This window comes from Mesocricetus auratus, unplaced genomic scaffold, assembly GCF_017639785.1.
Source record: "Mesocricetus auratus isolate SY011 unplaced genomic scaffold, BCM_Maur_2.0 Super-Scaffold_15014, whole genome shotgun sequence".
NCBI lineage: Eukaryota > Metazoa > Chordata > Mammalia > Rodentia > Cricetidae > Mesocricetus > Mesocricetus auratus.
Window position 1 is genome coordinate 35,892,711 of NW_024429186.1, and position 22,966 is coordinate 35,915,676.

General features: G+C 44.6%; 1 protein-coding gene across 4 annotated transcripts in view; it reads right to left on the bottom strand.

The window, feature by feature from the left end:
* Positions 1-22,966, bottom strand: part of Smoc1 (SPARC related modular calcium binding 1) — a 160,249-nt gene that overhangs the window by 132,070 nt on the left and 5,213 nt on the right. Inside the window, exon 1 of one of the 4 annotated variants that reach the window (XM_040742817.1) lies at positions 1,980-1,999. The exons of the other annotated variants lie outside the window; for them this stretch is intronic. The gene's annotated coding sequence lies outside the window, so the exon portion shown is untranslated. Of the gene's footprint in view, positions 1-1,979; positions 2,000-22,966 lie in introns of those variants that run through there. 4 annotated transcript variants of the gene reach the window in all.

Below are 22,966 nucleotides of genomic sequence, written 5' to 3' on the forward strand. Positions count from 1 at the left end.
GCTGGGATTAAAGGTGTGCACCACCACTGCCTAGTGGTTTGCCTACTCTTAAGTGACAGTGATAATAGGCCCCTTTTGCAAGCTTGTTAATGAAAATAAGAGTCCGTGGAACATCTAACCCAGGCCTTGCTTCTGAGACATGCATGTCACACTAAGTCCTCCTTTTCCCTAATCCCCTCTATCTGGAGCCATTCTGTGAAAAGATGAACCCATGAGTTAACACAGGAGCAAGATGAGTGGCCTGAAGCCACAGGAACTCACTGCCCAGGTTAGGAGATGGGGTGCAAAGGTGTGAATGCTATGAGAGCAAAGACTCAACCTGGTCTCCACCTGCTCCCTTGAGTAATAAAGAAGGCAGGCCAGTCCTAGGCGCTGGGACCCATGAACCTCTGCTCTCTGATCTGCTTCCTCATTCATGCCCACTTGGAAACCTTTTGGGCTCAGCAATTGATAAACAACTAATTAAGTAACCAGCCAATGAGAAGAGAGTTTTCTTGTGTTTTAATTGTTCCTACCTTCCAGAGTGACCTTGAAAACTTTACACAACACAAATTAAAATCCAAGATTGTTTTCCAATGCAAAATAGCTCTTCACAAAAATGAATAAAGTAACATAACAGAGCAGCCACTAAAGATACGGTCGTGGTTCTGCAAAACCTTTGCATAGTTCCCGCCAGAAACTGTGCTTCCTGGTGCTACCCTCTGAGCTGAAGGTGCCCCCCTCCTCAGTCAGACTTTCCCCCACACAAACACTGCAAGGGCGGCTTCATAAGAAGCACTGAGTGTGTCAGCCTGTGAAGTCACAGTGAAGGCCCCTGGTGGCCATGTACATGCTTGGAGGAAGTCACTACACAGGGAAGGGTTCAACCAATTCCTGCTGTAATAGGCACTGTGTCACAACTCAGATCATGAGGCAGCTTTTCACACACCAGAGTACACATGTTCAGTGAGCCAGGCCCATGGGAGATGCCTTAAGATGAAGGCTGCTTGATGCAATTACCAACAGATAACCATTCACACAATGTTGAAACCAGGGGCACAGACACTTAGGCAACACACTATCTTCTGAGTTCTTTTGATGCAGTTGGAAATACAGGCCTCCCTCCCCTGCTCTCAAGGAATGCACCCTCAGCCTAACAAGGCAATGAGACAAATATACAGGGAGCAAGAATTCATCACCATAGAGACTTCAGCACAGGTGAAAATGAAGTGGGCGAGGGTCACTGGTTAAGCTCCTGCCTAACATGCGTGAGGCTCTGAGTCCAATCTCCAGTAGTGAAAACACATGCACGCATGTATACACACATACAATATATATATATATGTATATATACACACACAAACACACACAAGTATACACACATGCACGCACGTATACAAACATACAATATATATAATACACACACAAACACACACACAAATGTACACACATGCACGCACGTATACACACATACAATATATATATACACACAAACACACACACAAATGTACACACATGCACACACGCATACACACATACAATATATATATACACACACAAACACACACACAAATATACACACATGCACACACATATACACACATACAATATATATACAGACACAAACACACACACCCACAAATATACACACATGCATGCACATATGCACACCTACTATATATCTACAGACACAGACACACACACTCACAAATATACACACATGCACGCACATATACACACATACAATATATATATACACACACAAATATGCATGCATATACACACATCACACATACAAATATACACACACATATTCCCACACATAGACACAGAAACACGCATACAAATATACATATACACAGAAATACACATATACATTATTCACCCATACAAGCATACACACATACACACCCTAATAGTTAATTTTAAAAGAAAAGAAAGACAGAATGTTTAAACACAGCAGTAATAACAACAGGAAAATTCTGCTGTTCGCTTCTGACCTCCGTGGGCCCTGAGTTCTAATGGTTGCTGCAGAGGTTTCCACAAAAAGCCAGAACGTCCTCTTCCTCCAGCCTCCAACACCAACAGGAAGAACTGTCAGAGGGCACCGGCAGGCCAGCTCGGCACCCACACAGCCCACAGCTCTGTCAGAGGAAGAGTCTCATCCAAGATATACACTGTTTTCAAAGAAGCAGGAGGATGCTGAGGCCCAGGCCTGGCAGCCCTGCTGCCGGGTCCTCGGGAATCCTGCCAGCTTCTCCCCTCTGCTTTGTCTAAACACAGCCATTCCTGTCCCCTTGCCACTGCCCTGTAGAGCAGCAGCCATTAGGACATCAGCGCAACTGCAGCAAGGGCTGCAGCTGCCTCGGCTTCTGTATCTGCATGTATAGATAACCCTGGAGCAAATATGCAGATTCGGTGAATGCTTCATTTAATGCTTTTAAACACAGAAAATTAAATTTCCCATCATTCTACTTCCCACCATCAGTGTGCCTGCGTGTCTTCTCTGTCTTTGTCTGTGTACAGTAGGACTCTACAAAAGGTTTTGTAACTTAGCCTTTTCCTCCCACACAGTGCCTGTTATGAACTTATCCATGTCAAAAAGGCAACCCTGGGGGCTGAAGAGATAGCTCAGTTGTTAACATGTGTTGTAACCAGTCAGGGGTGGCACATGCCTTTAATCCCAGCACTAGGGAGGCAGAGGCAGGTGGATCTCTGTGAGTTCGAGACCAGCCTGGTCTACAAGAGCTAGTTCCAGGACAGCCTCCAAAGCCACAGTGAAATCCTTTCTTGAAAAAAACAAAAACAAAAATAAGAAGGAAAGAAAGAAAGGAAGGAAGGAAGGAGGAAGGAAAGAAAGAAAAAATAAATGAATAAAATAAAAATAAATCTTGTAAAAACACCCACAACCTATAAATACATAAAATAAAAATAAATCGTTTAAAACACACACACAACCTATTTTTAGAGTTTTTGTGCCATAGCTCGTTCACTTACTGCTGTGGTCCTACATCTATGTTCTTCCACCACCCACATTTGAAATCCCCATCCCCAAGGTGACAGTATTAGGAAGTGGGCCTTTGGGAAGTGACTAGATCTCAAGGGTAGAGTCTTTGTGAAAAGGATTAGTGTCCTTGTTAAAGAAAACTGGGAGGGCTTCCATACCCCTTCCACCACCTGAAGTTAGTGTAAGAAGACAGAGACCTTCCTAGGCACCAAAACTACCTGTTCTTTCAGCTTGGACTTCCCAGCCTCCAGAACTGTGTGGACAAACTTCTGTTGTTGATAAACTACTAGGCTGCGGTATTTTGTCATAGCAGCTCCGTGGATCTAAGACACCTAGTCTAGCTAAAACTTATCCTTAATCCTCTTCTAATTTCCATTCCATACATTAGTTATAAGATAAAATGGAATGTAGAATTCTACTGTTCTGCACAGGTCCAAAGAAAGGCCAAAGACAAATAAGAGGAGACTCAGAAACATTTAACAGAGACAGCACTCACTCTGTAGCCAAGCAAGACTGCAGATGATCTGCAAGAATGTCATGGAAAGAATTTATCAGTATATAGCCAAACACAATTATAGTAGACTTTATCAATAGTGAAAGCTAATTAACTACGGTTATCAAAGCACTAATATAAGTCTTCAATGACTGCCATTAATTGGGCTAGTGAGATGATTGGGGGTAAAAGGTATTTACTGCCAAGCCTGATGACCTGAGTTCAGTTCCCAGGATCTACATGGTGCAGGGAGATAACCAACTACCACAGGCTGTCCTGGGACCTCCACATGCACTGTGGCATGCACACACCTGTGCGTGCTCACACGCACACATAAATAAATGACCTACTATTGTATGCAGCAGCCCTTCTTCCTGATGACAGTTCCCACAGGCTAAGAAGAGTTTGCTTGCTGCTTGCGGGAGCCAGGCAGACATAAAAGCAACCTCAGAAATGATTGCCTCCACCACCCAGGAGTTCGCCTTCCCTCTTCACCACAGTTGCTCAAGGCCATTTCTGCATCAATGTGATTAGTTGCGAGTAAGCTCTCCTACCCTTCAGGATATTCCTCCAATAAGTAGCCTTCCTTTCTGTGTCTCCCATCTCATTTGCCTATCATCTCTCCCTGTCATCCTTTAAAGGAAATTCTTAACCTTCATCATCATACCATCTGTCTCAGGTTTCATACCATCATACCATCTGTCTCAGGTTTCATGGACACACTTGGAAAAAGTACACTGTAGTCAGTTTCCTCCTTTCTCCTTCATGGCAATCTGACTTCGGACCTCACAATACCCAGCAAAGTGCCACAATACCCAGTGAGGCCACTGATGGAATGCAGATACTGGATCTGGCAGATGCCTCTTAGATCTTAGCTGTCCCGGCATTCCTGAGGCTTCCCTCCCTCTCTATTATCCTCCCACCTCTTTTGATGTTTCTTCCTTGGTCCCTCTTATCTAGTTCTATAACAAACTGCCTCAAGACATGGTTGTTTAAAGCAAGTTTTATGACACTCACAGAGTCTGTGGACCAGGAAGTTAAAAGACACGCAGAAGAGATGACTTAGCCCTGTTCCACGATGCTCCCAGGCTGTGGGTGAGTTCACAGCTGGGGACAGAGTTCTCTGCCGGTGCTATCTGCTATCGAGTAGCTGCTGATACTGGCTATCGTTAGGACCTCTGGCAGGACTGTTGGCCAGAACATCTACACAGAGCTTCTCACTTTGACCTGAGTTCTTCAAATCATGGAAGGCCCAGATTTTGCCTCTACTCAATGCTCCAAAAACAGATATCCCAGAACCAGGAGAAGTTGTATCTTCTCATATTGCCTAAGCCTCAAGACTCACAGCATCACCCCCACTGGAGCGATGACCCTGGTCATGGGAAATAGATATAAGACCTCTTTAGACAAGAGAGTCAACACTGCACTGTGACTGGAAAACAGGAGGAGGTGTGTAGTGGTGTGACACCACCCAATGGAGCTTGCCTTGATCTTCCAAGATTCTTATTCTCAATGGCAGCATGCTTCAAACTCTGACTGCTGGATGATGTTCTTCACACGTTGTCTCTGACCAACTTTATCCACACGTATGACTTAAATCCCATTCATGGATTTGTGGTGTACATCTCAGTTAGAACGTATGCTATTGTATTAATTTCTTAAGGTGCCTCAAATTCAGTATATCCAAAACAGCCCTCATCAAGTGTGCTTCTCATCTTCACTATGATTTACGACCTCATCGATTTTTGAAGACACCTAAGTGGTAAGGAGAGCAGGCATACATCTTTCCTGTCTTTCACCATTACCCTTCCATGCCCAACTGGCCACCACCTGTTAAGAGAATATTGTTACTGTTGGTCTTTCCTTTTCTCCGACGGTTACTACTTCAGCTTCCTGAACTTATATCTTCATCACCTCTAGGAACTTCTGTAGTAAATCTATGACTCATCCCCAAGCCTCTAACCTTGTGACCCTCAAAAGCCCTTACAACCAGATCTTTCTCATACCCATATCCTCTCTGCCTCGTGTCCTTCAGTGATGCCCACTACCTACATGATCAAGTCTAGATTACCTGATAGGCGGCTGCGCTGTCACGGAAGACTGGTCTGTTCCAGTTTCCTTCCCTGCTTCCATCCTTCCATCGTCTCAGTCACCCTCCAGCTCAGTACACTGAACTTTGTAAGTCTAGAACACACTGCGTTGTTCTTCTATTCTTCCGTGCCACCACACATGCTGTAACTTCTGCTTGAAAATTCCTCTCCACGCACTCATAAAAACACTACTCTATCAACAATCCACACCAGGTGGGGCTGCTTTGACTCTGCCCTCAGAACAGCATGAGCCACTCTTTCCTTGGTGTTGTTTGTAAAGGATAAGGGAGCCCCTCAGAGTGCCGGACTGTGTCTCCTGTAGCATCACCTCTGACAAACACCACGCTGTTTCCTTCACACACAGCATTATCACCTGTATTAGAACTTGGTTATATTTTGTCACTATTTTGGTCGCCATAACAATATGTGCCTATTTGAAAGGATTTGCTACCAGCAAAAGTTCTCCTCATCACAGGCGGCCCTTTGCAAATCTGAGAGATAACCAAGACATGATTCTTTGTAGCATTAGAAAGGAGATGGGACCAACAAGATAGCTCAGCTGGTAAAGGTACCAAGCCTAACAACTTGAGCTCAATTCCTAGGACACATGTGGTAGGAGAGAACTAACTCCTGCCAAGTTGTCCTCTGGCATCCACATGTGTACCAACACACACACACACACACACACACACACACACACACGCACGCACGCACGCACGCACGCACGCACAACATAGCAACTGGTTTCATTTAGAGGCCAAATTAAGTTTACAAAAGCATATTTTGGGGTTCAATTTACTACAGTCAGAATACTGTTGCAAATGACCAAATAGAAAAACCAAAGTAACTTACACCAAAAAAAAAATAAATAAAGTGCATCAGTTACTCATTAATATGCAATGAACCACCTCAAGATTATTGGCTTAAAATAGTAACTCTGACTCCCAGAGTTGACTGGGTGGTCCATGCACTGCTCCATCAGTAGATAGTACATGCACTGGTCTGTCTGGGTTCACCAATGCAACTGCATTAAGCCAGAGGGTCGGTGAGGCCAGAAGTCAAAGATGGCTTCTCCATCACGTATGGCAGCTGATGCTAACAGTTGTCTGGGGACTGCGACTCTCCTCCACAGGGCCCTCCCTGCTACAGCAGGCTGCATTGCCTTTCTTGATTGGTAGTCTCAGAGAAGAGAACAAAGAGGGTGAAGGCAGAAGCAGGAAGGACTTTGAGACCTGGTCTCCATAACTGTTACTCTGACCACTGACTAAGAGTGTAATCACACATCAGGAAGACAGCTACAATTCAGAGATGGAGAAATAATCCTCTCCCTGGTGGTCCAGTGGCTAGAACCCAGAGATGAAGAAATAGATGTCACCTCTTGACAAAAGGCGCCCTGAAGGAATCATGGCCATATTTAACTTACCACAGGAAGTCACTGCTCTGTACAAATGGGAAATTCAAAGAAGTTTTGGGCATAGCTGAGGCCAGGTGCTCACAATATGTAATTAGAAAACCTCTCTTCTCTCTTTCAGCTTTGTTTTGCTGGGTTAGCTTTATGTCAAGGAGGAGTATTGCTTCCTGGTGACAAAATGACCACCAACCATTCAGACCTCTGTTTTCAGAGTATAACAGCCCCCAAGGCTTCTTTTTCCCAAAGGTTTCAATGAAAAGTCCTAGGATTAAATCTACTTCCTCACATTGTGTCACATGACCATTCTTGACCTAGACACTAATTACCTGGACTGGATCATGTGCTCACTGGAACTGGGAGTATGTCCATTGAAGTTATGGGGACTAAAGCTGAGGGAAGAAGGGTGTTCCCTGAAGGAAAGAGAAAAGAGACACTCAGTGGGCCAAATCAACAGATGCTTCCTACAATAGGCCCCTCGGATGGTGACAAGGCAAAAGCCACCACAGAAGGCCTTCAGTTTCCCTCTCCTAATGCGCAATGCAACTCTGGCAGCTGACAAGTCCCAGTTACCCAGCAGGATGCCATGTGCATCGCTGAATAACTTGTTATGTGTTTGAAAACAAAGACACAGAACAAAGCCTTTTGCAACACCCACTTACACAACTCTTGTGTCTGGCAAAAGATGTCCTTTCTCAGACATTTGTCAAGTTGCTTCTGCAACACCCCACCCTAAATGGAATCAGAATGCTTTGTCTTTTAATCAGTGGTTTTCCTGGAGGAGAGCAAACACCACTTCCCCCTTGCCTACCACAGCCATTATAGGACAACTCATACAATTTTGTGGAAGTGACTGTGCCAACAGTGACAGACTATAATGAAAATCTGTGCCCTCAATAAATTAGGGTCAGGGTTAGGGTTAGGATGTAAACCTCAGATGTTTACATCCCCCAAAATACTACAGCATAACCTGAAGAAATTTAGCCCTCCACAGCAACAACAAAAACTGAAGGAATGAGAGAATGAATCCCAACACTCTTCCTAATTATAGCTGTACTTTGAGTCCAAAGCTCTCAGGTCCTGAAGCAAAGACTTTCCGAGGAGCAATGAACCTGAGCAATCAAACCCATCCAGCTGCCTCTTGGGTTGTTGCTGACCCACACTGTAACTTGTCTTCAGGTCTGGGCATGCTATATTTTGGGGTGAGGCATCCTATTTAGGTCCATGTGTTAAAGGTTTGGTCTCCAACATGCTTTCAGGAAGTCAGACCTACTGGGTGGGAAGTCTACAGGTCTTTGGAAGAGTGGCCTTGAAGGAGATTGAAGAACCCCAGCCCTTTTCTCTTTTCTTTTCCTCTTTTTCTTCCATGAGGTAAGCTGTCTGCTATTCCACATGCTTCCCCAATGCCATCCAACACTCCCTTCTGAGTCCCAAATCAACCCATCTGCTCAGTCAAGACTGGAACCTCTACAACCATGAACTAAACCTTTCTCTTTGAAAATTAATTAGCTCAAGTATTTTGCAATAGTGGCAGACATATCACAAAAGCCACGTGGACACCTTCAAAGACCAAACTCCCTAAAGTCTAAACTCCCTAGAACATAAAATCCTGAAAGACCAAAATTTCAAAAATGTAACTCAGAGTAAAGCCATTTGAAAATTCTTTTTTTCGAGACAAGTTCTCATTATGTAGCCTAGGCTGGCACATGCACCCAACTTCATAAAATACCATGTAGATAATATGTCTTCATACGAGAGCAATCAAAAATCACAATGGGTCACTACCTCAAACACAATCACCAAAAAAAAAAAATCCAAGACCTTGAAGAATTATTTTCTTTCGCAAATACACATAATACAAACAGGACATCTTTCATTGAGGAAGACACTGGAATGAAACAAGCCTGGGGCCCCAAGGTCATTGGCTCCAGATCTGCACACAGTGCAAAGGCTGGACCTTGCTGATACCCATGATGCACAAGAGAGCTGCCCCAGCTCTCAGAAAGAGACCAGTTCATCATCTGGGTTCCGACTCAGATTCACACACCAATCTCCTCTGTGAATCCTACCTGGACACACCCAGCATCGACATGAGTGGCTTTATATTCATTCCACCTAACTCGATGCAACAGGGTAGCTTGCGTGCCGTGGCCAACCCACTGATTTCCTTCCGCTGGAATCTGACTCACTCCTCTGTTGTGCAGTCCCTTTTTTTTTTTTTTTTATTCCCCAACAGGAGCTGTGGTTTATCAAGACAGGACACTTTGAGACTTTAGCATTCAGGATTTCAAACTGTTTTCAAGATGCCGATTTTCTAGACTTTAGACTTTAAGCATTCCGATCTTTGTGATTTCCCCATTTGGGATTGTGGTCGTCACACATGCTGAGTATGGGACAAGGCTGAAAGGAAATTCCCACTTTAAATCTCACTGCACAGAGTAAGCAGCTGAAAGAAGATTGATTTAAAATGTAAGAGTTAGCTAGTAACAAGCCTGGGCTATTGGCCAAGCATTTATAATTAATATTGAGTCTCCCTGTTGGTTATTTGGGAGCTGGTGAATGAGAAAGAAAAGTCCACCTACCGTCAGCAGAGCTCTTCTCCCAGGAGTTTGTCTGGGTATGTGTAAGTAGCTACTGGCAAGAACAAATCAAATTGTTTGTTTCATGTTCAAGACAGGGTTTCTCTGTGTAGCCTTGGCTGTCTATATAGACCAGGCTGAACTCTAACTCAGAGATCCACCTGTCTCTGCCTCCTGAGTACTGGTATTAAAGGTGTGCACCACCAGGCCCAGCCAAATTTGTAGCTGTTTGTGTTCCTCCAAATCACATTTGCACAGGCCATGGGTTGCAGACCTTGCCCGGGAAGTTTTATTCCCTTCTGCCATTTTAGCTTGAAGTATGTTGTATACTGTTGTTTGCCTAAGAATCACCTGTGGGACTTTTGAGACATGTGCTTTTCTCACTCTGCAAAGTTAGGCTGCTCTTCTGCAAACACACTCTGTGAAAGATATTGTAAGACCCCTAAGTGTTATTTCAGCTCCTGGAGAAGGGGCCAAGATGTTGCTAATGGTGTCCAGCCACAGGCTGACATGACTACAGAGTCCATGAAGGACTGAGCCACTAAGACTGTGGTCCTGTGTCTTATCAGTGACGGTGAACACAAGGATATGGGCACATTGTTCTCTGTGGTTCACTGTTTTGTATAACATAAGGAGAGACTCTTCAGTCATGGAAGATGGAGAAAAGCATGCTTAGCCTCTCTAGTCTTTCCTCTGACACCCAAGGTGAACACCTCAGAACAATGAAGCTTTCTCTGCCTCGGTTTTTCTCATCTATAAAATGGGGATAATAATGATGCCTTCCTCATAAGGTAATAATGAAATGGCTTGACCTGTGAAGGGCTTAAAAAAGCACTTGTAACATAAAAGCCAAACTAGTGTCATCACACACAACTCAATAGATGTTTGCAGAGTCTGATTCAGACAACAGTAAACCGCAGATTGTGCTTCAATGTGAAGAAAATAAGTGTGTCATAGTCTCTGCCCTCAGCCATGACCCCCTGAACAAAGGAGCTAGGTGGCAGCTTCTGCTGGCACCAGAGATAGCCAGACTTCCCACCCTCCTCCCTAGCTTCCTCCACACTGACAACCTTTGCAAAAAGCACATCCCCTGAGCAGCAACCAGAAGACATCTCTGAGGCTCACTGTTAAGCATTCTCTCTGTGTGTATTTGGATCAATAAGGTGATCATGGTAACCAAAAAAGGAGCTCACAGGTCTCCATTTATCCTAGCAACAAGGGAGAGTCTGAATGAATTGAAACCCAGCAACTCTTCTTAGCTCTTCCAGAGAAAGTGGGTCTTGGGGTGAAGCACTAGCCTCAAAACTGGAGAAATGGGCAGGCAAGTAAAGACAATCTCAGCTCACAGGGCAGAGACCTCCACAGCAGCCAGGGAGGTAGGAAAACCTAAACTAATGGACCACTTGCTAGAGGCTCTGTGTGGACAGGCCCAGAACTTCAAACTCCAGAGACATAGGCTTATGGGGATATATACACTTCGGTGGGTCAGTGTGGTTTGGTTTTTGCCTCCAGGAGCCTTACCAAGCTCTCACAGTGATATCAGATAAAAATACCCCCTTGCATTTCCAACAGAGAAAGGAGAAATGACCTTTGAAATATCTCAGAGCATTCTGCTTTCTTAACAAGGCTTTCTGGGAAGAGAAACTACAAGCATGTGCATTGCCAGGACCAAGGAAAAAAGGAAGGGAAGGAGAAGGGATGGGAGAGGGTTTGAGAGATGGTTCAGTTGGTAAAAATGCTTTCAAGGCAGGCATAAGGTCCCAAGTTTGAAGCCCCTTAAAAATCGAGGTGTGGTGATGTAGCCCTGTCATCCAGCACTGAGGGGACAGAGACTGAAGGATCTCCAGAGACTGCTGTCCAGCCAGGCTAGCCATTCAGTAAGCCTGACTCAGTGAGAGATGCTTCTGGAAAACACAAGGTGGGGAAATAATTGAAGAAGACCCAGGACATCGACCCCTGAGCTCCCATACACATGCATGCATACACAGACAGAGAAAAGTGAATCATAAAATATTCAATAGAAACACATGGGACAGAGAAAGAGTAGGGAAAAAAGAGAGTGCAACAGGAGCAGTAAGTAGAAAACAGAAACAGACAATAGGTATTCTCTGGCCTACAACAGTCACCTAGTCACCGTCAATGGCAGTCATGCCCACCCAAGTAAGTTTCTAGAAAGTAAAGAAAGTAGGTCTAGCCGGGTGGTGGTGGCGCACGCCTTTGATCCCAGCACTCAGGAGGCAGAGGCAGGTGGATCTCTGTGAGTTCGAGGCCAGGCTGGACTGACAGCCTCCAAAACAATACAGAGAAACCCTGTCTCGTAAAACCAAAAAAAAAAAAAAAAAAAAAGAAAAGAAAATAGGTCTAACTGGTACAGTTACCTTTTCTGGGAATATTCCTATAAGAGATTATGCTTCCAGAAGCAGTTTGTGTCTGCAAGCAACCCAAACGGCAGTCTGGAGGTCCTGCTGCTGCCAGCAGCATCCTAACCCCCGGGAAAGAACAGGCTTGCTGGGGAACAAAGAGGAGGAGAGGCCTTGCTCCTCCATCCAACTCCCTGAGTATTCCTGGGAGTGCATTGGGTGATCACCAGCCAGATCTTCCAAGCCTGGAAATTACCAAGAGGGTACATCAGTTGGCAAGACCTCAGAACAGCAGCCTGTCTCCCAGACTTAAAAAAAAAAAAAAAAACAAGAAGGTGGCCACCACTCCACCAGCAGCCTTTAGATGCTGAATTTGGGGAAACAACCTGTGGAGACAGAGACCGTGAAAATAAAAGGCAACATTGGAAAGGACAGGGTGTATACTTGCCAGGGGGAAGACAGTCACACTGCCTGTGGAGGAAGACCATGCTGAAGGGCATCCTTTTTCCACTGACTTCCATCTAAGGAGATATCCTAGACCCATCTAAGGTGGACAAAGGGAAGGAGTTCTACGTATCACACACACACACACACACACACACACACACACACACACGGGTTTGTTTTAGGCAAAAGATAACAGAACCACTGATTATATATTTCTAAGGGACAGGGAACAAAGGAAACAAAACGTTATGGAGTTTTTATGAAAATCAGTCATGTTTTTGTTTCATCCATCATTTTTATGAATAGTTAATACTTCCTGAGCACCCAGCCATGACTTCATTTGAGTTCACAATGACCCAGTGAAGTTAGTAATATCCTCCCTGTACAGATAAGGATGGTAAGGCTTACAGCTTTGTTAGTTTACCCAAAAACATACGGCAGAAAAACAGCACAGCTGTGACCTAATTAATCTCAGGTCACTTTGACCCCAATGCACTCTGTCCCACTGTCTTCTGAGAGGCTGAGAAGCAGGCAGCCAAGTCAAAAGCAGGGGGGCCCAGGCCACCCTGATGCCCAGCTGCCCAGCCGTGAGATCAGAGGGACATTTCCTTCTCCGTGTCACTGATGCTTAAGGAAAGAAGACGCACCTGTCACCAGCCACAGATGGGCGGGACTGTGACAGTAAGTCTGAGAGTTGTCTAAGCCTCTGCCTGGACGGTTGAGAACATCCAGCATCACACTACCAAGAAAGTGCCTGTGGTCATCAGAGGCGGGGAGAAGACGAGGGGTGAAAATAGTGAATAATGTCAGTCCCTGACATGAGGGTTTTCTGAAGTCATTGCCAGAAAGGCAGACCCTTCCAGACCCCCAGCAAGAAAACAAGGGGTTTCACTCCTAACTTCAATCAAGGAAGACGGTGGTTACTTTTAAAAGGGCCTCTCAGGAGGCCTGTGCCAGCCCCCAAGCACAGCCCCTGGGACGTGTTGTCGTCCCAGATCAGTTGGGGTGTGTCTGCATCCACCTCCTGGCTGTGAGCGAGCTCTGTGAGCCTGATACCCAAATCCAGCTTTACTTATTCACTGCCCCTAAATGAACCCCCCAGTGTTTGCAGAAACCGGCAACTCACCCCAGAGAGGGAGGCGAGAATACTGAAAATGCCTGTGGAGTCAGGTGGCAAAGGAGGTGAAGATTCCACGTGTCCTGAGGTTTGAGCCACATGTCCCGCCCCGCCCCCAGCATTGGAGATTGCTGGACTAGCCAAAGGCAACCCAGAAACACAATAGCCTGTAAAAATTCAAGCTATTTCCTCCACTTGACTGGAACCCATCCACTTTCTAAGTGTTCCCGGACATCTTTGAAAGGAACAGTTGAGGACGGAGCAATGGGGTCTGGGGGTGGAGGTGTCTGTCCTGAGTTCTGGCCCTAGCTAGCTGTGAGTATTCAAGATGGCCCTTAGCCTAGTGCCAAAAAGGAAAACTAGCCATGAGACTCCTCCAGCTGTGGGCTTACATGCTCATGATTTCCTTGTCTCAGAACTTCTGGAATGATCTTCACATGGCCCATCCATTATAGTCTGAAAGTTTTCAGTCTTTGCACATTCTTTTTGTTTCCATTATCTCTTGAAATATCTACACCAGGACTAACTGTGGAAGACATTCAACCTGAATTCAACTGGTGAGGAGACCGGTCACTCTTGAGGACAGCCCATTTGCTGGCTCTGACTGCCACCCCACCCACAGACCTCTACATTTTACAGAGACCCCAATGTGCGCTGTGCTTGTGGCCTGGGCATCTCTTCCATTCTCTCACCATGACTAGCAGCCCTGCAAAATTCTGAACTTGGGCTAAAACGGGCTCCACAGAAGGCAGGGAGGAGAGAGAGACAAGCTCCACAGTATTCAATGTCACTCTGGAACCACTGAAGTAAACAAGCCTTAAGGCCCTGTGCTGGTCAGCTGGTGCTGCCAGAACAAAAGGCCATAGCCAGGGCGACTTTAACAACAGAAAACTATTTCCCCTCAGTGCTGGATGCTGGGAATCCAAGATCAAGGGTCTGGCAGGGTTGGCTGCCAGACACCTCTCTCCTTTGCTTACCGACAACTGCTCATTGGCTGCCCCTTTGCAGGGCTTCTGTGGCCCTGGTGTCTCTACGTGTGTCACCTCCTTCTTCTCCTCTTGTGTATCCCAGGATGGCCTTGAACTTGATACAGCCAAGGTGGCCTTGACGTTCAGATCCTCTATCTGAGTCCTGGGATTGCAGGCATGTGTCCTCACTCCTACGGATCTAACTGCAGCTGGACAAGCACTCATCAGCTGAGTTACATGCCCAGCCACTAACCCCTGCTTAGAAGGACTCCATTCAGGTTAGTGGAGGGCTTGGGTAAACAGCTCAGTTTACCTTAAGGAGCTTTGTAAAAGCCATATTTTATTATAATTAACTTGACTAAGTTTCTCTGTCATTTTAAAATTTTATTATACTTAAGATTTATTTTCACTGGTGCATAAAGATATTAATGTTACATGAATATTCTTCATATTAGTGTGTTAGTATGTCAGATTTCTCTATATAGTATAATATTAAACTGCACAAATTTAAAATCAAAATTAAGTTAAAAGACCCTATTTCTAAGTATATTCCATCTAGAAACTGGGGGATGAGGCTTCAGGGGACTTGCAGAAGTCACCGTTCAGCCCACCACACCTGGCGTACCTCTATACCTCAGAGCCTTCTGACAGCTCAACTGTGAGCTGATCCCTCTACCGTCTAAGCAAGTCAAAAAAATGCTTAGACAGTAGAGGGATCTTAGAACATGAATTCCCACAAACCAACCCAAGGCTCACAAGCTGCTCTAGCCATACCTTGGAGCCCTCCCAGTTCACAACAGCTCGCTTCTCCACTCTCTCTCAGCTCCCTCCAGAAATCAGGAAGCTCCCCCCAGAAATCAGGAAGCTTCTTTTCCACAGCCAACCTTGGGGCAGAGCATCCGTCTTACAGTTCTGCAGGCACATCCAGCCTGCCCATCTAGACCACTAGGAAGGGGAAAACAGCACCAAGCCCCCCTGCACCTCCACGACAATGCCAAAGCGACAGCAGCAACACACAAAACCAGAGACCCATTTTGTAGAGCCTGTTCCAATAACTGCAAAAGCCGCTAAACACAGGTCTCTCCGTGACGGTGGGTGGCACTGGTGTGAGGCAGACATTACCTGCCTCCTGGTGGAAATGTACACCCATTGCCCCAAACACAGGTCCAACCTGTGTTAAACCTACACATCTGCCATTTTACAAGTAACATAAAGGATAAAGGGACATAGTTAAAACACAGTGGGAAGCTGGGTGTGGGGAGGCTCTCACCTGAATCGCAGCACTGTTGGAGAAAGAGGCAGGAGGATCACAGACAACAGAGAGTAGCCTATTGTTCACAGCAGGGCTACATGGCAAGACTCTGGCCCCAAATAATAATAATAATAATAAGACAAACAAGTACAAACACAGTGGGAATGCAAGCAGTAAACCCAAGGTGAAACTACCCGCTATTCAAGCAAGCAAGTTACAAAGGAAAGAAGGAAGGAGCCACGCAAGAACCCACAGGGCAAAGAAGATTTAAAGGACAGAGCCACTGAGCACAACATGTGGCCCTAATTCAGATCCTGAATGAAACAAACAGGGGAAAAAAGTTTTGAGATAATGTTCGAGATCTGAATGCTGATTGTTTAGATTATACTAAAGCACTATTAATACTCTTTGGTTGTGATATGCTTCTGTGATTAGATTTTATTAATGGATCCTAATCTTTTAAAGGTATGCAAGTATCCCTTGCCTTACTGGGGATAAAATTCGATGTCAAGTTCACTTCAGAATAATCAGAACTGGGGACTAGGACGATGGTGAAAGTAAGAAGCCTGACCCTGAGCTATCCATTACCAAAGCTGGGTGGCATTCCACAGGAATTCACCACACTCCTTATCTTCTCTATGTATACTTAGAAGTTTCCTTGACTGTCTTTAAAAAAAAAAAAAGAAAAAGAAAAAAAGCTTTCTCTAACAAATGGAAAGAACCCAAAGACAAAGCCTGAGTCTAAATTCTTTACCTAAGTTCTGGTATTATTACCAGGACAACTGACTTGCCAATTCACACGTTTTACAAATATGAACTTTCCAAGAATACTTACAGATGACATGGCATACGTTCTTTTCAAATGCTACTAGGAAATTTTGAAACACAGGCCAGGGACGTTCTACAGGGTTGCAATAAGGAGTTTAGTACACAAACAAATACTACTTAAATGCAAGAATAACATACTGAGTGTTGTTGATGCAGTGCAAGTCTTTAAAAACTTACTCATCCTAATTTCTCTGATCTTAGTAGTAGATGCCAGAGACCCACAATGATAGACTAGTTACATAAGAATGTGAAGGTTTTTCATCCAGTGACTGATGGAAGCAGAGACAGACTCCCACAGGTAAACACTGAACTGCACTCCTGGAACCTAGTGACAGAGATGGAGGAGTGATGAGCAAAGGGATCAAGACCATGATGGTGAAACCCACAAAGACAGCTGACTGGATAAGGAGGCGCTCTTGAATCCCAGACTGATGCCTGAGAGGCCAACAGGGGACTGATCCAGACTCCATGAATGTAGTCTCAGTGAGGAGGCCACAGAAATCACTGGGGCCTTGAATAGTAGATCAGTGTTTATTATTGTGTATGAATGATCTTTAGGAGCCCATTCCAAATAAAGGGATGCTCTCTCAGCCTGGACACATGGGGAAGGACCTAGGTCCTGCCCTGGATGAAATGACAGACTTTGAAGATTCCCCCAAGGAGGGTCTCACCCTCCCTGGGGAATGATGTAGGGATTGGGTGGGGGGCTAGGGGAGCTGGTGGAGGGACTAGGGAGGAGGGATGGGAGAGGGAGCTGGGATTGACATGTGAAGCATTCATGTTTCTAATTTAAATTTTAAAAATTATTTTAAAAAATAAAAAATAATAAAATAAAAAGTTGATAAGTTAAAAAAAAAAGAATGTGATGGTTTGCTATAAAATACCCAAACACAGATATTTGTCAGCTCTTATAGAATAACATATTACTCCCTTTAATATTAAAATATACTGGATTGGGGATATAACTCAGAGGTAAAGTGCTCATCCACCATGTGCAAGACGCTGAGCTCACTCACCAGTCTTGCAATAATAACAATAGTAATAATAATTAATAATAAATAATTAATAATAATAATTTCTATACTTATGGTAAGAGTCAGGGAAAAACAGTAATGTAGTAGCCTTTGTTACTGTAGACATCCAATTAAATTTGCATTCAGAAAAATGATGAGTAATTTTTATCTGGGTCATTCTTTACTATTGTGGTTTGAGTGAGAATGCCCCCATAGGCTCATATATTTGGATACTTAGTACCAGGGAGTGGCACCATTTGCAGGATTAAAAGGATTAGGAGTTATGGCCTTGTTGGAGGAAGTGTGTCACTGCAAGTGGGCTTTGAGATTTCAAAACCCCATGCCAGGCCACCACACACACATTCTCTTACGAACACACACACACATACATGGACAGACAAAAAGATATTTCTAAGTATTGTTTTTAATATCAAAACAAACTTATTGTGATCAATCTAAATGCATTATAATCTTTTATGAACTTTCTTATGTATTATTGAACATATGTAAAGGGATCTTTAAAAACCCATGGACTTATCACCCAATTACAAACAAAAAGAATTGTCAATTCCTTGCAATTCTTCCGTGTCCCTCTAATATATTCTTCTCCATCCTCACCCTAGGGAACCAGAAATATGACCTTAGTATTATAAATTATCCTTGCTTTTCTCAAACATTTTCACATCTATTTATACCCCTAAATAATGTATGGCTTTTCGCATACCTTTAACAACCTTCACATAAATAGTAGCTTGGTCTATGCACTCTTGCTCAGTGCACTGTTGTTTGAGCTCCTTTTCAATAATGAAATTAATCAATTTAATCAATAAGTCATTAAGTCATTGTGTTTGGTGCTATGTAATAGTCCATTATTTGGTCATACCATAACTTTTTTTCTATTCTTTTGTTGATAGTCATTTAGCTAGTTTCCAGTGTTTGCCTATCACCAAATGGATATCCTTGAACACATGTCTTCATACAATTTAAGGGCATTTCTCTAGGGCATATAACAGGGCAGAATTACAAGGTCAAAAACTGTGTGCAACTCCAACTGTAATTCTACAAAGTGATCGTACTAATTTATATTCCCACCAGTAGCAATAAATAATTTTTATGGTTACGTCCTGCTGAGGCTAATTGAAAACGCTCCTTTAAAGTAGAGTGGGTTCAAAGCCTGCTCAAAATGAGCAGGAGGCCTAATAGTTCCAAGCCTTCAAAAGCATGGCTGACAACGATGCAGACTGAATCTGCAGGTTATCCATGGATCAGCCTGGACTGACACTTGCCACAAGGCACATGAGGGACAGGAAGCAGCTGCTGCACCTGCCATGAGCTCAGAGGGCCTAGGGAAGGCAGGAGGAAGGAGGCCAGGTAGGAGAAAGGCTGCAGGTTTGAGCACTGCTGAAGGTAGACACATTCTGAGCAAACATTGGCAGAGGGTCCAGAGAAGTGGCACTGGTGTCTCACCCCATGCCTGTTTTAATCTGTATTGTTTTCTTGTAGGATTCAATGACGTTCGTTGTACATAAAACTGGTCTAGTAGTTGCTAAGACGCTTCCCACCTCCAGCACAGCACAACCCACAGACTCTTCTTACACAAATGGACTTTCTTCTTTTTGCACAAAGAGAGTTATATATTCTGGTTTGCAGTTTACTTTTTTTTAATTGTCCAATATATCTTTATAAAGAAAGAAACCATCCACATTTATTGAAAATTCCATTAGTCAATAAATGTTCACTAAGCACCTGCTCTTGGGTAAGGCAGAGTCCGTAAAAAAAAAAAAGCAACTTTACCATAAGGGACTGCAGACATAGGCCACAATAACAACCATTTGTTACATGCTTTCCACGGGCCAGCGGGCCAGCATTTGTACTAAACCGTTAATGAACGTGGCAGGCAGGACGTGGCAGGCAGGACAAGCCCCACTCAAGATGCTATGTTCTAATGCTCATACTGCTGTGTTGTGTGGCAAGAAATTAAGGTTGCTAATTGGACATCCCTAAAATTAGTCTGTACCATCCAAGGAGACCTGACACTATCACCAGGTCCTTCATTAAACTGCAAGAGGCAGCAGATGATCAAGACAGCCCAGTGGGAAAAAACTTGACCATCGTTGCTGACTTTGAAGGTGGAAAGAACTGTGAACCAAGAGTTGTGAGCAGCTCCCAAAGCTGAAAGGGGGCAAGAAAATGGATTCTAGAACCAAGCATAGTTCTGTGTGCCTGCAACTCCAGCACTTGAGGTAAAGACGGGTAGGTCAGGAGTTCAACGCTGGCCTCAGACACATAGGGCATTCATGAAAAGCCTGGGCTACAAGAGACCCTGCCTCAAAAATAAACATCTATGTCACCCCCTCCAGGGCTCATGGAGCATTGAAGGAAGGGAGGCAGAAATAATGTAAGCGTCAGAGGATGGGGTAGAGAGTGACAGATCATCTCCATCTGGGCATGATGCAGCCACTGCACTTTTAAGTGCTCAGCGGTTGTGATTATCCACAGAAGATTGGGCCCAGTCCCCCCACAGATATAAATACCAATGCTGGAGGTGACTGAGAGGTTTTCCTCAGGGTGTAGCCACTGGTAGGGTAAGCAACTCCTGTGAGCCAATAACTGACTTAAACTCATAGGTTGGAGAGAGAGGAGGGGAGGGAGGAGGTAACTACAGAGTGTGAAAGAGGAATGGGGTTAGCAGGAGTAGGCTATGATAGTGCAACTCTGATCACAATGCATTATATACATGTTTGCAAATGTCAAAATGAAGTTCATTGTGTGTAATTATATGTTAATCAAAGTCCCATCTGGTCCCTTGGGTCCACTAACCACATTTCAAGTGTTTAATAGCTACTGTAGGTGTGGTTAATGTCAAACCCCTGTTCCACTGAACAGCCCACAGTCATGGCTTTTGAGCTGGTTGGTGGCTCTGTCCTTTTCTGACACCCAGCACCTCATTCACTTACTTCCTACTTTTATTTCCCTCCGCCGCCCCAGGGATTCAAGAGCAGATACATTATGAATAGCCACAGCAGTTACTTCAAACCCTAGGCTCTGTCCAGGAGAGATGCTTGGGACCATTCTCCTAGGGCTGGGCAGGTTGTTCGATTCCTACCAGCTTGCCTTGCAAGCCAGAACCTGAATTGGATCCACAGAATCCACATTTTTAAAAAAACAGCTTGGTATGGTGATGACTTGTAACCCCAGCACTGAGGGAGACAGAGCCAAGAAGACCCCTGGGCCTCCTGGGCCGGCCAGCCAAATCCACTTGACAAGTCCAACCTAGTGAGGGACCCTGTCTCAAAAACAAAAATGAGCTGGGCGGTGGTGTGCACACCTTTAGTCCCAGCACTCAGGAGGCAGAGGCAGGCGGATCTCTGTGAGTTCGAGGCCAGCCTGGTCTACAAAGCGAGTTCCAGGACAGCCTCCAAAACTACAGAGAAATCCTGTCTCGAAAAACCAAAAAAAATTTTTTAATTAATTAATTAAATTAAAAAGCAAATAAAGATGAAGCCATGGTTGTCCTCTGGCTCCCACTTTCACATGCACAAAATAACCCCTGGGTTTCTTACTGCCAGTACCTTAGAAAATATCAACCTTGTAGAATCTTATCTTCTACCTACAAGCTGATTGGAGCGGGGGTGGTATGAGGTATTGGTCAGGTTTCAAGTCACCTGACATACTGCCTGTGAGAAAGCTCCACTGAGAGCAGAGCTGCCTCCTCTGCCGAGTGAAGGGTGCCCCACACTGGGCCCCCAAAGGGAGGTGGAAGCCAGCCAAAGCATTACTGGGAAGTCCACGGAGCTCCAGACTGAACGAGCTAAGGCAGTGGCCACAGGGAAGACTATTTTGTGATCTAGCAATTGAGTTCAGAATGACGTCAGACCGAAGGAAAAGCCAACTCTCCTCCAGAATGACCTGAGGTGTGTGGGTCTTCATGGAAACGACTGGAAGCCTTCGTAGAGACCCAATTCCCTCATCCCCCTGGTGACTCGAAGCCGTGCAGAGCACATACTGTGCACAATGCTAACTCTGTTTGGCAGGCTTTGCGGCAGCCCCGATCAATTTCTCATCAGCAACTCAACCCTTGTCCCCTTCCAAACAGCTCAGTGACAAACACCGAAGGAGGGGGCCTGCCACACTGACAGGCCTTGCCACTGGCAGCCATGCCAGAACTTGGCCGCCTGAACAATAAATCTTTATGTGGTCTGGAGAGAAAAGCCACCCTGTACCTGCTCTATGCAGGATTAGACATCCAACTCAGCCCCTCCGAAGTGGAGAGAAGGGAGGAGGTGGGACCCAAGGCCCCAGGCAAATGAGAAACAGGCCTCCAGCCTCCACTGCTCAGAGACAGGCAGCTCAGGAGCCACACCAGCTACTAGACGTCTCCAGTCAGTTGAGCTCAGGGCTCAGACTTGTGGTTGGGATCCATCCCAGCCTACACACTGAAAGGGGCAACATGGCATCTTCTATAAATTTATAAATTACTAAAAAAAATAAACTTCGTTTTTAAAAATGTCTTCAGCTACAATAAAATTATCTTGGGCTGAACTAGCTGATGTCCATGTATGTGCTGGGACCTGGGCCTGTTCAGGTCTAAACAGCCAATAACCGAATCAATGATAATACTCATTTCCCAGTGAGATCCGTTAGATAGAGGCCCACCTGGAAGAGGAGGGAGAAACAGAAGGAGGGAAGGAAGGAGCCCCCCACCCTGAGAACTAGTATTTGACCTTGGGTGCAAAGAACTGAATTAATCATAGCCCTTGGTTCATGACATCCTTTGATTCGTGCAGGGCTTGCTTTTACCTTTTAATCAGCTATTAGAACTTTAATAACTGAATGAAGAGCTTGGAGCACACCCTTTCTCCTCACTAAAAGTACTGAAATTGATCATATGTTTTCCCCAACAAATTAACCCTTTCACCGCTTCACCCATGACTTCATTCCAAGTCAGCATCTATGTTACTTTGATTTTCTATTTAGTTCTTTTTTTTTTTTTGTAGCTACAGGTATTTCCTTAAAGGTTTTTCTTTTGGGGAGTTGTTTTCTTGTTTGTTTGGTTGATCGGTTTTGGTTTGTTTGTTTTCCAAGACAGGGTTTCTCTGTAGCTTGGGAGCCTGTCCTGGAACTCGATCTGTAGACCAGGCTGGTCTCAAACTCACAGAGAACTGCCTGCTTCCACCTCGTGAATGCTGGAATTAAAGGTGTGTGCCACCACCACCCAGCTTAAAGGTTTTTCTAATTCAGTTATTTATAGATTTACAAAAGAAGTCACACAGCCTCTTTTGGTATGCTTCTTTCATCTAATATCAAATTACTAAGAGAAATCAACTTCAGTCTTTTGTGTGTATGTACAATGTGTGTGCAGGTGTGTGTGTGTGTGTGCTGATGCACATGTTGAGGTCAGAAAACAACCTCAATTGTCAGTCAT